At 39.3% G+C, this 14,771-nt stretch overlaps 1 protein-coding gene and 1 pseudogene across 13 annotated transcripts in view; one reads left to right on the top strand and one right to left on the bottom strand.

Moving 5' to 3' along the window:
• Window positions 1-14,771, bottom strand: part of FGD4 (FYVE, RhoGEF and PH domain containing 4) — a 211,744-nt gene that overhangs the window by 110,342 nt on the left and 86,631 nt on the right. The window lies entirely within an intron of this gene.
• On the top strand, window positions 13,916-14,574 carry LOC131766506 (14-3-3 protein zeta/delta pseudogene; annotated as a pseudogene).

Genomic DNA, 14,771 nt, shown 5'->3' with positions numbered 1-14,771 from the left:
ATTTGAGATCACTTCTAAAATTGTTTTACCCATTTATGGTCTCTTCTAAGAAGTCAAAGAGAGAGCAAACAAGTAAAATGGTGATTGACAAGTTTGCCTGGCGCCCTGTTACTATAGGTGCATAGAGGAGGGTCAGAAAAGATCTTTTAGAACAATGATCTCCAAACTTTTTGATGGCACATCCTCTCAGTATGGAATCTGGGCACTGCACTCCCAAATATGTATGTATGCATATACACACGCATGAATGTATATAAGTTAAATACAAGTATGACGGCACTAAAATGCATACTGTAAAACACAAAAATAGAAACTAAAATAGGATGAGGTAAAGATAAAATACAGTTTTTGAGAAAACAGTATGATTCAATCTGCTTTGCTTTTAAAAAATGTCTTGGTTAAATATTTCATGATACAGACATTTGAAAGAGTGGATCTAAGTCAATTTACTTCCATACATGGTTTTAATGATTGCCCCAGCTGAGAAAGATTCACTGTTCTAAAGGGAAGAAGTACATCATCAGCTGCACTTACTAAATCATGTTATACATTTTTCAATCCTACCTACCAATTATGCAAAGGTTTTCCTTGAAATTCTTCTAGTAAACTTCCACCTTCCCAGATGTCTTGAAAGGTGTTACATTTCTTAATTTTGAAAATATGGTCTAAAATCTACTAAAACTATTTCCAAAATTTTTAAACAAGGTAAAAAAGATCTATATTTAATACACACTACTATATATAAAATAACTAGTAAGAACCTGCTGTATAGCACAGGGAACTCTACTCAATACTCTGTAATGGCCTACATGGGAAAAGAATCTTAAAAAAAAAAAAAAGAGTGGATATATGCATATGTATAACTGATTCACTTTGCTGTACACCTGAAACTAACACAACATTGTAAATCAACTATATGCCAATAAAAATTTTTTTTTAAATCTGTATTTAAGTTTGTATGTGTGCACAGAAATGAGTTTGTTTTTTTGTTTCTGTTTTTTCAACTTTAAAAAGGAAAAGACACACATATCAATTTTGGTGGTAAAATGACACAGTAATGGAAACATTTCCAAACAATCATTTAAAAAATGCTCTGTCCATAGAGCACCTTCCCTCTGCTGAATGCAGTTACTTTCTCACTGATTCAAAGGTCACCTTTATCTGAAATAGATAGGTTGTGTTTATTTTTGTCAAATATATCTGTTGGGTAAGAACCTGCTAAATATGTACTGTGTCTACTTCTCTTCACATGAAAGGCTAGTAAATGGGGATCATTTGTGGTTTTTGTTAAAAGAAAAAGATACAATGTCTTTGGTCTGACAACTCATTTAAGTACTATGTCATCTATAACTCGCAAATCTCTGGGTGGTACAAAAGATGTTTATGGTCACTTATTACTAAGTATTGCCAGAATTCCACCATCTAAGATAATGTAATCTCAGTCTATTTAACCAGCAATGCCTAAAATGTCATGGCAGAAAGGAGACAGATGAACCTGTCACTGCTCACCCCCCACTTTTCCCTCAGGATTCCTCACCTGTACCTGAAACACTAGGTGTATTTGACACATGGACTGAATGAAAGTGCAAGAGTAAGTCTATACATGTTTGGAATGTTTAAGTGTTTTTTTTAACTCCTTAGGCAAAATGTTCCAAGTTATAGGGTCTGCTTCCCATACTGCAATGGTTAATTTTTTTGTACCATGGGGGCACATAACACTTTATAGACAATTGCTCTGGAGAAGGAAACTTCTGGAAGACAAGTAGTATTTATATTCCTAGGTAGTTTTTCACAGGATCTTTCATCTAATAACCCTTCAATCTTCAGGTTATTCCTGAAATTAGGATAAGTCATAACACTGACATAAATGTACTGTACCAATGTTAAAATTATGACTTTAGAAAGTAGGCAGCACAAACAGTAAATGCATTACAGTAAATTTAAAAGTAAATACATGAAAGTAATTTGAAAAAAAAAATCTCCAGAACAATTTTAAGTTGAATTCTTCCAAAATTTTAATCATATTCTCTAGATCAGTCTAGGTAATATGAAGACTACCTAACCCTATGGTTTGATTCTAAGGATATTATGATAGTGAAAAATTAAGAAAATTCCATGATTATATTTTCACCTAAAAGTAACTGTGAATAATACTGGTAAAGAAATATTTGAAAAAGAATGTCATCACCATAATAAAAAGAAAAAATTTCAAATAATACAACTTTTTAGCCCTGGATTAGAATAAACACAATTGAATTATAAGATCCAATCCTAAAGAAACTGTCATCTCAAGCACACCCAGTGGCAGGTAAAATGAAACAGGCATTGAGGAGGCAAAATAGCAATGCATATCAAACGCTAGAAAACTGCACATCACGTAGCTCTGCCACTTTGGGCAAGCTATCCTAAACAAAGTATACACATAAAGATGAATGCATATGCTTTACGATAACCTAGAGAGGTGGGATAGGGAGGGTGGGAGGGAGACTCAAGAGGGAGGGAATATGGGGGTATATGTATGCACATGGCTGATTCACACTTCATTGTACAACAGAAAATAACACAGTACTGTGAAGCAATTATACTCCAATAAAGACTATTTTAAAAAATAAAAAACAAACTATATATATAAAAAGAAAAAGATGAATGCATAACATCATTTAGAAAAGGAGAAAATTAGAAGCAACCTAATAGTTTAATAAATTAACTTTATTACTTTAGTCCTTCCCCCAAGACAAGGTCAGTTCAAAGTAGAAAGAGGCCACACAATATTTCCTTATTTGCTAATCTGAATGAGTTAATAAAGAAGCTTTACTATGCATTTAAGTACTTTTGGGGGTACTCACTAAAAACATACTAGACTGAAATTATGGTAATTCCCAGGCCTACTACAGTATTATGTAGTAATATTCCCAATATTATGTCATAGATACATATTCATTAGATAAATTACCATCTCAAACCGAAGTGCTAAGTTTCCCATTCTTTTCTTCATTTAAATAATGAATTAAAGTTTTGGTATGCCCCAGTCTATTAGAAAAGAATTTTTACTCTTATCATTTATATATAAATTATTTAATAACTACCCTGGAATTTGAAATGAGAGATTTTATTCTATTAAAATAAACTTTAGGGCTTCCCTGGTGGCACAGTGGTTGAGAGTCCGCCTGCCGATGCAGGGCATACGGGTTCGTGCCCCGGTCCGGGAGGATCCCACATGCCGCGGAGCGGCTGGGCCCGTGAGCCATGGCTGCTGAGCCTGCGCGTCCGGAGCCTGTGCTCCGCAACGGGAGAGGCCGCAGTGGGGAGAGGCCCGCGTAGCGCAAAAAAAAATAAATAAAAATAAAATAAACTTATTATATTTTAAATGTAAGAGCTCATGTTAAAAACTTATAATTTACACATTTTGCAGTTTATGGTGTGCATCAATGTAAGCAAGCATACATGTTTAGAATAGATAACCTTTGTCAGTTTCACCACAATCACTATTAACCAGGATGGTGTCTAAAAGATCTTGCATACGAAGTGCAAATAGAAAATGCTAATATTAACCCTAGCTCTAGACAGGGAAATTAGTTCCACACGCTATAACTTTTCAAAGGGCTTTTTTTCCTGATTACCATTGTTATTTTTCTTCTGGTTTCTGAGAAGAGTTTAGGTTTTGATTTTGACACTTTTAATTATTACATCATATACTAATTTGGGATTAACAGCACATTATTTATTAAAATCAAGTTGCTGGTTGTAGACACATTTCTTGCATCAACATTCACACTGCTTCAGTATTTTATTACTGAAATATATAGAACTAATTTCCTGCTTGAATATATTTTATTTTTATTTTTATTTATTTATTTTTTGCGGTACGCGGGCCTCTCACTGTTGTGGCCTCTCCCGTTGCGGAGCACAGGCTCCGGACGCGCAGGCTCAGCGGCCGTGGCTCACGGGCCCAGCCGCTCCGCGGCACGTGGGATCTTCCTGGACCGGGGCACGAACCCGTGTCCCCTGCATCGGCAGGCGGACTCTCAACCACTGCGCCACCAGGGAAGCCCTTGAGTATATTTTAGACATTTTTGCATAAACATTGGTTTTTCCAAGTTACACCGTGAACTCAGAAGAATCCTGTGTGTTAATTTTGGCTTTCACTTCACAGCATGTGTTTAATCACCTGTTGACAGGCAAAAATTAATTTTAAATGGTAGAAAGTGCTAAATTTGATGTATGATACACGAAGAAAAATTAGGAGCCATTTTAAAACATCTGATTATTTTCCTTCTGCTGTCATAGTTCCCTTTTTTAAAAAATGGAAACATACATTTTATCATACTAAGAATTTGTGGCATGTTTTTAAAATTGGAAAAAATATAAAGTTCACCCATAGATTTAAATCAGCTAGACATGTAATGAAGATGTCTAATACAGTTCCTGAGTCGAAAATAGGATTCAAGCCTGCTTCCCCCGTGGCTAACGATGTAACATCTAGGCAGCTTTCCAAGCTGGACACTTCAGAGCTGACCCTGACACTGAGCACTCCTTCATCCTATCCACACATCCAGTTAATCACCAAGTCCTAACAATTCTACTCCTATATACTTTTCAGTTCCTTATCTCTTCTACATCTTTGTGCCACTGTCTTTATTCAAGAAGCTCATCATCTATTTAGCATCTATTGCAGATGTATTTGTTATTGCAGATTGTATTTGCTTTTTGCTTTGGTAATCAAAAAATAAAATAAAATAAAATCTGAAAAAAAAAAAAAAAAAAAAAAGCTCATGATCTCTCTCCTGGACCATCTGTTGCCTATCAAAATGCCACGGCTCCTGCACCTTGCTACACTAGCCCTTCCTCTATAGTGCCATTAAGGTCATTTTTCCAAGATGTATAAAGGACCTCCTACTTGCCAGTTTAAAAATCCTGAAGAGCTTTCTCCAATGCCAACAGGATATAGTCCCACCAAGACATGGTTTACACTAACACAATCTGATGCCATTTATCTTACAAATCCTAACCACTCCACCCCTGTACCCAATCCTAATTCCCAATGCTCTAGTTACATCAACTTTCTTGTATTTCAAATGTGTATTGTTCTTTTGCTGGGTTGTTGGGTTTTTTTTAACAGCTGTTAAAACCGTCATTGTTCCCTTGATAGGAAAGGCCCTTCCTTCTCCACCTGGCAAATCCCGCCCTTCACCCTTAAGATGCAGCACAGAGCTGGCTCCAAAGTGACATCTTTCAGATTCTCTGGCCTGGGCATGAGTCTTTCCCCTCTGTGAAGTCACAGCACTTTTCACACACCTTTGTGTATAGTCTTAGGACCTTGCGTTATACATTTTAGTTACTCCAGTGAGCTTACTGAGAGCAAGACCATTGCTAGACACAAAGAAAAACACTTAAATGTTTATGAAACGAATGCCTGGGAAGCCTGGACCAGGAGATAAACCTATCTAACTTTATCAAAAGGAGATTCCATTTGATCTGTTCTCCACTAGAAATTTTATGCAAATATCATGCCCTTCCCCCTTCTTGCCAGTGTTCACAAAACAACAGAATAACTTTAATGAAAATGTATTATACCTATGGGCAATCAAAAGGGATAGTTCTGGATGGCTGAAAAAATGCAGGAAGAGTAGGGAGCCATTGCATATACTTCAAATCATCCTCCTTTACTCTGTCCTCTTGTCATTTTCCACCTGGTCAAAATAACTCAATTTTTACTGATGTTAAAATGTATATGCTCCCTGGGAGGCAAAGAGCTGAGTCTTTCACAAAGTCAGACTATTGAATTAGCTAGTGGCTGTTTTACATGGTACAGAGCTTGCTCCTCTGAAAGAAGAAACAACTAGTCTGGTAATTTTCTGTGACAAGAAAGCAGTAACAAACTCTAATAGGGAATGGGAGTGCTAATCTGAAAAGAGGAGTCCCAAGTATTGTAGCACCAATAGATCCTGAAGGTTGAAGTTAAGTAAGCTTAAACATAAGTATGCCACTCCTTGAGCCCTCAAAGTGGCCATGACCTTGAGTTTAGGATGTACTCATCAGAATTAGTCTAGAAGCTGTTAATCATCCCAGAAGAGACTTAATGTATACAATGATCAGGAAGCAGAAAAATAAATCAAGGAAGAGCTATATTATTGATCATTTTACAGCAATAATTTTATGTCTATTCCAATTTTTTAGAGAGGGAAAATCAGCTTTACAGAAAATGCTAAACTAAGTTTCAACCCTGAGATCAACTTACTCTTTAAGGAGCTATGCCTTTTTGTAATAAACAGAAAGAATATACCTTCAGTATTACTTTACTTTGGCAAAAAGATGACAACAGCAACAACACATATACACACACCTCAGTAAAATTAAAGGTCTTTGGCTCCTGTGCAGTTCTTTGTAATTTCAAAGACTTTTAATGTCTGAGAGTTAAACGAGCAGGTTCAATTTATGGAACAGCTGTTAATGTATTACTGCCATAATTTAATGTAACCACCAAAACATAACAATCATGGCGGCTAATCCTACAGTTTCTTTTCTAGAATGCAGTTAGGCCCACAAACAAGCAGACTGGCTTGACTTTGCTCTCTTTTTCAAAAGTGTAAGTTTTGTACCACTTCACTCACTAGAGGATGAACAAGGAAAACGCTCTCCCATTTGTCAAGTTGGGTACTCCCCCTTATCCATAAATGGCCAGTGGAATTGTAATTCTGCCTTAGTGTCAATCACTGTAGACCTTAAAAGAATTTCCATCACATAATCCAATCCCTGCATATCACCTCTTTCAAGATGTGACTGAAATTCATTTCCTCCTGCTTAATCCCACAGACTCTGACATCTCCTATATGAGAATTTTGTATCTCTTTCACAAAAGCTACTTGCCTTGTATACCTTCCCCTAACATTTAATTGAATTTTTAAAAACAATCATTCCAAAGTAAATCTGTTTTCCTAACAGAACATGGGGGTTGAAAAGGAAGTCATCTAATTCTTCATACCTGATAGATGAATCTTTTCTACAGTATCTCTTATAAATGCTTGCCTAATTTCTATTTGAACAACACCAGTGATAGGAAAATAGATCTTGAATAGACCATTCTACTTTAAAAAATTCTATTAGGAAATCCATCCTTAACTTTTTATTACACGATCTGTAACACTAATACATACTAGCTCATATTGGTTACTATTACTTTACCTAGAACAAGTTTATCCTTCCTACCAGATTGCAATTTGCTTTTTTGAGTATTTTTTATAAGTATAAAATTACTATACGGGCTTTCCAGGTGGCGCAGTGGTTAAGAATCCGCCTGCCAATGCAGGGGACATGGGTTCGAGCCCTGGTCTGGGAAGATGCCACATGCCACGGAGCAACTAAGTCCATGCTCCACAACTACTGAGCCTGCGCTCTAGAACCCAAGAGACACAACTACTGAGCCTGCGCTCTAGAGCCCGCAAGCCACAACTACTGAAGCCAGCACGCCTAGAGCCCGTGCCCCGCAACAAGAGACGCCACCGCAATGAGAAGCCCAAGCACCGCAATGAAGAGTAGCCCCCGCTCTCCGCAACTAGAGAAAGCGTGCGTACAGCAACAAAGACCCAACGCAGCCAAAAGTAAATAAATAAATTTTGAAAATAAGTAAATAAATAAAATTACTATGTGGCCTTTGTTAATCATTTTAAATCTATTGAAAAATTATAAAGACAAAAAAAGTGATTCTAAAATCTTGTAATAATGTTTGATGTAATTCCTGTAATTTTTTTCTATGTATTATATAAAAATGTAACCTAGTACAGCATACATACAACATGTATATACATTGACATTTCATTGTAAGCATCTTATTATATATTTTGAGAACTTTTTTGTTTTTTGGTTTTTTTGTTTGTTTTGTTTTGTTTTTGTGGTACGCGGGCCTCTCACTGCTGTGGCCTCTCCCGTTGCGGAGCACAGGCTCCGGACGCGCAGGCTCAGCGGCCATGGCTCACGGGCCCAGCCGCTCTGCGGCACGTGGAATCTTCCCGGACCAGGGCACGAACCCGCGTCCCCTGCATCGGCAGGCGGACTTCCAACCACTGGGCCACCAGAGGAGCCCGAGAACGTTTTTAATATTTGCATAATTTACAATCTCATGAACAGACCATAATTCATTTAGCCATCTTCCTACTGTTGAACATGTTAGTGGTTTCCCATTTCTCCCCATTCCCACTGGAGCACCTGATGCGATGTGATAAATCATTCACTAGATCACTTAATAACTTACTACTGGTAGATTTCTAAAACTGGAACTGAGAGATAAAAGAACATAAACATCTTTAGCTCTACTGACACACGGAACAAGTGTGTTCTTCTATTTCCTTGTTTTGATTATTCCCCTTTCAAAGAGTTCCTGTTTCACAGGACATTCTGAGTAGGTAGTTAAATCAAGCAACCTTGTGCTCCACGGTCACGTCTGATGGGACCAAGGGTAAGTGCTGACCAAAGCTTAGCCCATCAGAGTCTAGCTCCAAGGCGTCAGTAATTGGAACTTCCGTGTTGCTGCTAGGCACTGGTACTAAGGACGGGTATAACTGAGATTTGTGGTAGCCACGTTTTTTTGCCATCCACACAGAAATGCAGAAGAGGCCGGTCTGAAGGACATGGAGCTGTAACTGTCCTGGTTCCAGGCTCCTGTGAGGCCTGGATGAACTTACTGTCCCCTTGGCTCCTAGAGACACCTTTTTATTGTTTCTATATAACCCCCTTTTCTCTTGAGTTATAGTGGGATTCTTCTATTCCTTGCAACAAAATGTTCTCTAATTCAAATAATACATATTACTACATTGTTTCCCAAAAAGTTATATCAATTTACACTGTCATCTGAAGTTACATTGTTATCTGACATATATAAGTGTGCCAATCCAAAATATAACCATTCAGGAAATTTTTCCCAATGTAATAAAAGAATATTTTGTATATTTCTTTGACTGTCAGTTACATAAAACGTTTTTCTCATTTATTAGGCATTTGTGTTTCTTCCTTTTTGAAATATTTGTTCATGTTCCTGGACAACTACTAACTACCTAAACGCTTCTTAAAGACAGTAGTTATTAATTCTCTCCCTTCATCTCTTTGGAATCTTGTTTCTATACAACTCTGCTACTATGATGCTTAAGTTTCTTACATTTTTTTTGCCTACGTTAATGCAGTGGCTTTCTAATTGAAACTGAGCTTTTAAGAATATGAGATTGAAGCAGAATAGATCAGGGTTTTAATCATTTAATTACTAGTGAACTTGAAAATAGTATGTATCTAATAGCAAGTTTTATTTGTTCAATGAGGATAAATTCCAATTATCTCAAATGTTTGTTAGATTAAATGAGATGATAAATGTACTTTGCATTGTCTGACATACAGAAAACACTGAAAGTTGGTACGCAATTACAGCAGTTGTGTTATAAGTGTATTTAAACTGGCTCGAATTGAACTACATGTGCTTTGCAAATATAAAACAGCTGCACAAGACAGCGCACAAACACATGTGCAATAGTTTAAGTCATTCGGGCAACAATGCTCATGTGCTCTGTTGTAGGAGTGAGACTGAGAGATCATGAACCTGCTGCTCCCTCATACTGCATACAGCATGACCCCGTAATACAAAAGGAATTATTTCTTCTGGTGCAAAGCAAAGAAGCAGCAATCTGTTCCAATCCTGAAAAAAACACACATACTGGATTGGTCTTAACGAGAGAGTTGATCTCCAAAGCTATGCCTTCTTAAGGGAATTCTCAAGGACTTTTTGGACTCTATGCAAGTTTTACTTAATGTGCTGACTTTAGAATCTAAATATCAAGAATAAGATATGACTTAATTATATTGTGGTAGTAATGACAGAAGAAAAATTCTGGCCTGCTATGGATGAAGATGAAGATGAGAAAAAGAATAACTCAGGTTGCCTTGGATGTTGTTTTCTCCAACGTTTCCATCATTTTAACTGCCAGTTATCTTTTTAGATGACAAAACTGAAGATCTATTCCCTGAATGTTTAAAACTATTCAAAGGTTCCTCATTCTTTATAGGATACAGTAAAAATGTCTATGCAAACCAAGGTCTCCATTCTCAAATCCTGCCATACCTTAGCTCAAATTCTACTCAGCTACCAGCAGTTCCCAGGCCCATCATGCCTCCTTGCTTTTGCTGCCTCAGACTCTAATTCCCAGCCCACTTCAACCTGTACAGTCAATCACCTGTTCCTGTCTCCTACACCCCTCCACTGTGTCACCAATCATACTGAATGCAACTGAATGGTTAACAGATTGTTAGTCGACCACCATGTGAGTACAGACCATTTCTAATCAGGTTCTTTATCCAGAACCTAGCAAGGGCAGATGGACATGCACAAAGTCTTCTTTTGGAGGTGACGAATATGTTTATGGCGTAGATTAGGGTGATGGTTTTACAAGTGTATACTTATCTCCAAAGCTCATCAAGTTATATACATTAAATATGTTCAGCCTTTTGTATGTCAATCATGCCTCAATAAAGTGTTGTTTTCTTTTCTTTTAAGCACTTGATGAATAAATGAATGTGAGGAGTGAGTGAATGGAAGAGATCAAAGAAAAATTTATCCTATAGAGAGAAGGCAAATAGTACCCCCAGGTTTTCCCTGCCAACTGTAGAAATTACACTGTTCGTTTATTTGTTTAATTGTGTATTATCTGTAAGTTCACTAAAGACCCTGGCACCCATTGTGTTCCATGCCCTGTCCTCCACACCGGCAACACCGCCCAGCATAGAGTACACGTTCAATAAATATTTGATAAATGAATGCAAGGTTAACACTGATAATAGTAACACAGCCGAAGAAGCAATGTCTCCATAGGCAGTAGGGTGATCCTGAGCAAGGTGAAGCAGATGGGTGGGGTAAGCAGAGCAGAGCGGAGGGAGGCTGGATAAGCAAACACAGGTTGTATATCTCCAGCAATGTCCACAGAAGAAAGTGCATTGACTCACAACAGAAATATACTAACCGGGCTTCCCTGGTGGCGCAGTGGTTGAGAGTCCGCCTGCCGATGCAGGGGACGCGGGTTCGTGCCCCGGTCCGGGAAGATCCCACGTGCCACGGAGCGGCTGGGCCCGTGAGCCACGGCCGCTGAGCCTGCGCGTCCGGAGCCTGTGCTCCGCAACGCGAGAGGCCACAACGGTGAGAGGCCCGCGTACCGCAGAAAAAAAAAAAAAAAAGGAGTACCGCAGAAAAAAAAAAAAAAAAAGAAGAAAAAGAAATATACTAACCAGGTGACAAGTGTGCCCTAGAATGGAACTGTATTTGTCCTTCAGGCTGTCCTTCCTCAGTGCTCCACCCCTACCTGCTCTGGGCTCCATAATCACTAAGCAACATCCTGATCATGATTTTACTGCTATAGATACAGATACAAGGGCGAGACCCTGCAAACTAAAAAACACAAACATCTAGCTGGCTTGGCAGTTACATTTTTTAAAAAGTTTAGGCAGTTATGAAAAATATATGTTTCTTATGACCTTGGTTACTGAGGGAATCATCTTTCAAAGCTGCCCTCCCCCTGGGTACACTGAAAATTGCATCTGTGAGACTTTAAGGTGATACGCCAATGTTCTGTTCCTCATCAAGGTAACAATGTAGGAAGTCAGTTGGCTTTACCCATATCTTTGTATTCCACATGCAATATTCAACATTAGCTGTTTCTGCAACTCAAGTTCTGTGACCCTGGACAAGCTGCTAAATCTTTATGGACCTCAGATTCTTCTCTGACAGATGCTCCCAATCTCTAAATTATGTGAACATCTAGCGATGTATAATAGAGATCTAAAATATCTCTAATAGATTCCATCTGTTTGCCTTATGGAAATACATCTGGGTTCAGGATCAGGAAATTGGCAAAAATTTTAAAAGAGCACAGGGTTTAAGCAGACAGGGAGGAAGGAAACAACTGCTTACAGGGGAAGTCAGTAACTCAACACCTTTATTACAATAGAACAATTACAGCCCCCACAGAGTAGGGGTTATTTGTAAAAATATGGAATTTTTCTAAGGATAAGGTATTGCTAGATACCCTCATACAACTCTATCAAGCCATCACTGGGCTTAAAGTGGCGACAACTGAATGAGAAAGGTATGAGTGTGTTACACAAAACTGTTCCAAGGATCTGCTGCTGCCTACATAGACCCATTGCCAATTTATACAAAGTGTGCCTTTTTATTTTACAGAAGCATAGGAGCAGGTATAAAGACAGAAGAAGAAATATCTCAGAAGAAACTGATGATAATCAAATATATGGCACACTCAAAGAAAGAAAAATCCTGCCAAATGCAACCCCCTTTGAGCCATAGCTTTTGGGTGAGTTTACATCATTCATGTGCACCCTGTGTACAGGTGTCACACCCTGTAGCTCTAGATCTAACACAGCGATGCAAAATTTTTACTGATGCACAAAATTAACTCATTCTAAGCGTTTCTTGAAACCATGGCAATATGGAACTGTAGGAGAGGGCAAAAGAAGGCAATTTTTACTACATCTATTTTAAAGAGTCACATTTTTATGCTAACAGCTTCAATACCAGGGACATGTGAACAAAGCAGCATCAGCAATAACAGCACCAACAGGTACTCCTTTCCTTCAAATCCCTGTGTTCCCTCATCTCAGTGCAAGGGCCAAATGGACTATGATGGCCAAAAATAGTGAACGGCAAAAATGGATGATAAATCTATATCCCCAAAGCAAAAATGACTCGATTTAGAAGTCACACAGAATGTGGCAATAACAGGAAGAAAAATGTAATAATTTAACTGCTGTTTATGAGCTCTCTGGTCTAGTTATTCAAATAGTTAAGTCAGGCAGCATTCCAGCATAATGTGTCAAAGAAGCAGAAAAACTTGACTGTTTGTACCGAACTAGTGGTGGGCTGACATTGTCTACTCAGACTGTTACGGGTTTGAATAATTCCAAGCACTTTATTCAGAGTTTCCAATTTGTCATCTATATAATACCTCTCCCGTCGCGGAGCACAGGCTCCGAACGCGCAGGCTCAGCGGCCATGGCTCACGGGCCCAGCCGCCCCGCGGCATAACTCTAGGGCTTCCCTGGTGGCGCAGTGGTTGAGAGTCCGCCTGCCGATGCAGGGGACGCAGGTTCGCGCCCCGGTCCGGGAAGATCCCACGTGCCGCGGAGCGGCTGGGCCCGTGAGCCATGGCCGCTGAGCCTGCGCGTCCGGAGCCTGTGCTCCGCGACGGGAGAGGCCACAAACTCTAAATAAGGGTTGCTTTACCTATTTACAAACATAAAGCTAAACTTGCCATTTAGTAAAATCTTAAGTTGTACCGAAGGACTGAAAAGCGTCAGGCCATCAAAGAGTTTGAAAAGTTGGATGAAGGGTCCCAAAGCACTGAAATCTAGCACCTCCCTCCACCCTCAGAGACAAGGACAGTGGGAACCAGGAAGCAGTGCTTCACAGCTGACCTGACATTCTCAACTTGTTACCACAAGACTGTGGACATGGTGGTGGCTCTCGCCACCGACAACATTTGTGAATGGAAGTGGACGCATCACCATGAGCAATAAGAGATAGCAGGTCCCAAACCCACACCCCCTCGAGGGAACTAGCGTCATGGACTCCCTAGCAGGGATCACAGGTGCTTCAGGGACCCGTCCCACTGCCTATCCCTCTTCACCGATTTCAGAACGTGTAACCCTAAGCTTCTTGCCTTGTCAGTGGCTGATGGAACAAAGCTTCTCAACACATTTTGAACACCCCTGTGGCTTTACTCTTTATTACTCAGAAAAATCAGTTAAGAAACATATTAATAGGAGACCGCTGAGCCCCGCCCGTCCGTCGCCAACGACTCTGGACACAGAGCATCCAGTCATGGATTAAAAATAAGCTGGTTGCAGAAGGCCAAACTGGCCGAGCGGCAGCCTGCATGAAGTCTGCAACTGAGCAAGGAGCTGAATTATCCAATGAGGAGAGGAATCTTCTCTCAGTTGCTTATAAAAATGTTGTCGGAGCCCGTAGGTCATCTTGGAGGGTCGTCTCAAGTATTGAGCAAAAGACAGAAGGTGCTGAGAAAAAACAGCAGATGGCTCGAGAATACAGAGAGAAAATTGAGACTGAGCTAAGAGGTGTCTGCAATGATGTACTGTCTCTTTTGGAAAAGTTCTTGATCCCCAGCGCTTCACAAGCAGAGACCAAAGTCTTCTATTTGAAAATGAAAGGAGGGACTACTACGATATTTGGCTGAGGTTGCTGCTGGTGATGACAAGAAAGGGATTGTGGATCAATCACAGCAAGCATACCAAGAAGCTTTTGAAATCAGCAAAAAGGAAATGCAGCCAACACATCCTATGGGATTGGGTCTGGCCCTTAACTTCTCTGTGTTCTATTACCACAAGATTCTGAACTCCCCTGAGAAAGCCTGATCTCTTGCAAAAACAGCATTTGATGAAGCCATTGCTGAACTTGATACATTAAGTGAAGAGTCATACAAAGACAGCACACTAATAAGAGACACCTTGACATTGTGGACATCTGATACCTAAGGAGATGAAGCTGAAGCAGGAGCAGGAGGGGAAAATTAAAAGGCCTTCCAACTTTTGTCTGCCTTTTGTTTACACAGTAGACCATTTGTCATCCATGCTCTCCCACAAATAGTTTTTTTTGTTTACGATTTATGACAGGTTTATGTTACTTCTATTTGAATTTCTATATTTCCCATGTGGTTTTTATGTTTAATATTAGAGGAGTAAAGCCAGTTAACATCTAGGGAGTTATCTGT

This window comes from Kogia breviceps, chromosome 12, assembly GCF_026419965.1.
Source record: "Kogia breviceps isolate mKogBre1 chromosome 12, mKogBre1 haplotype 1, whole genome shotgun sequence".
NCBI classification, from domain to species: Eukaryota; Metazoa; Chordata; class Mammalia; order Artiodactyla; family Physeteridae; genus Kogia; species Kogia breviceps.
This window is presented reverse-complemented; position numbering and strand designations above follow the sequence as displayed.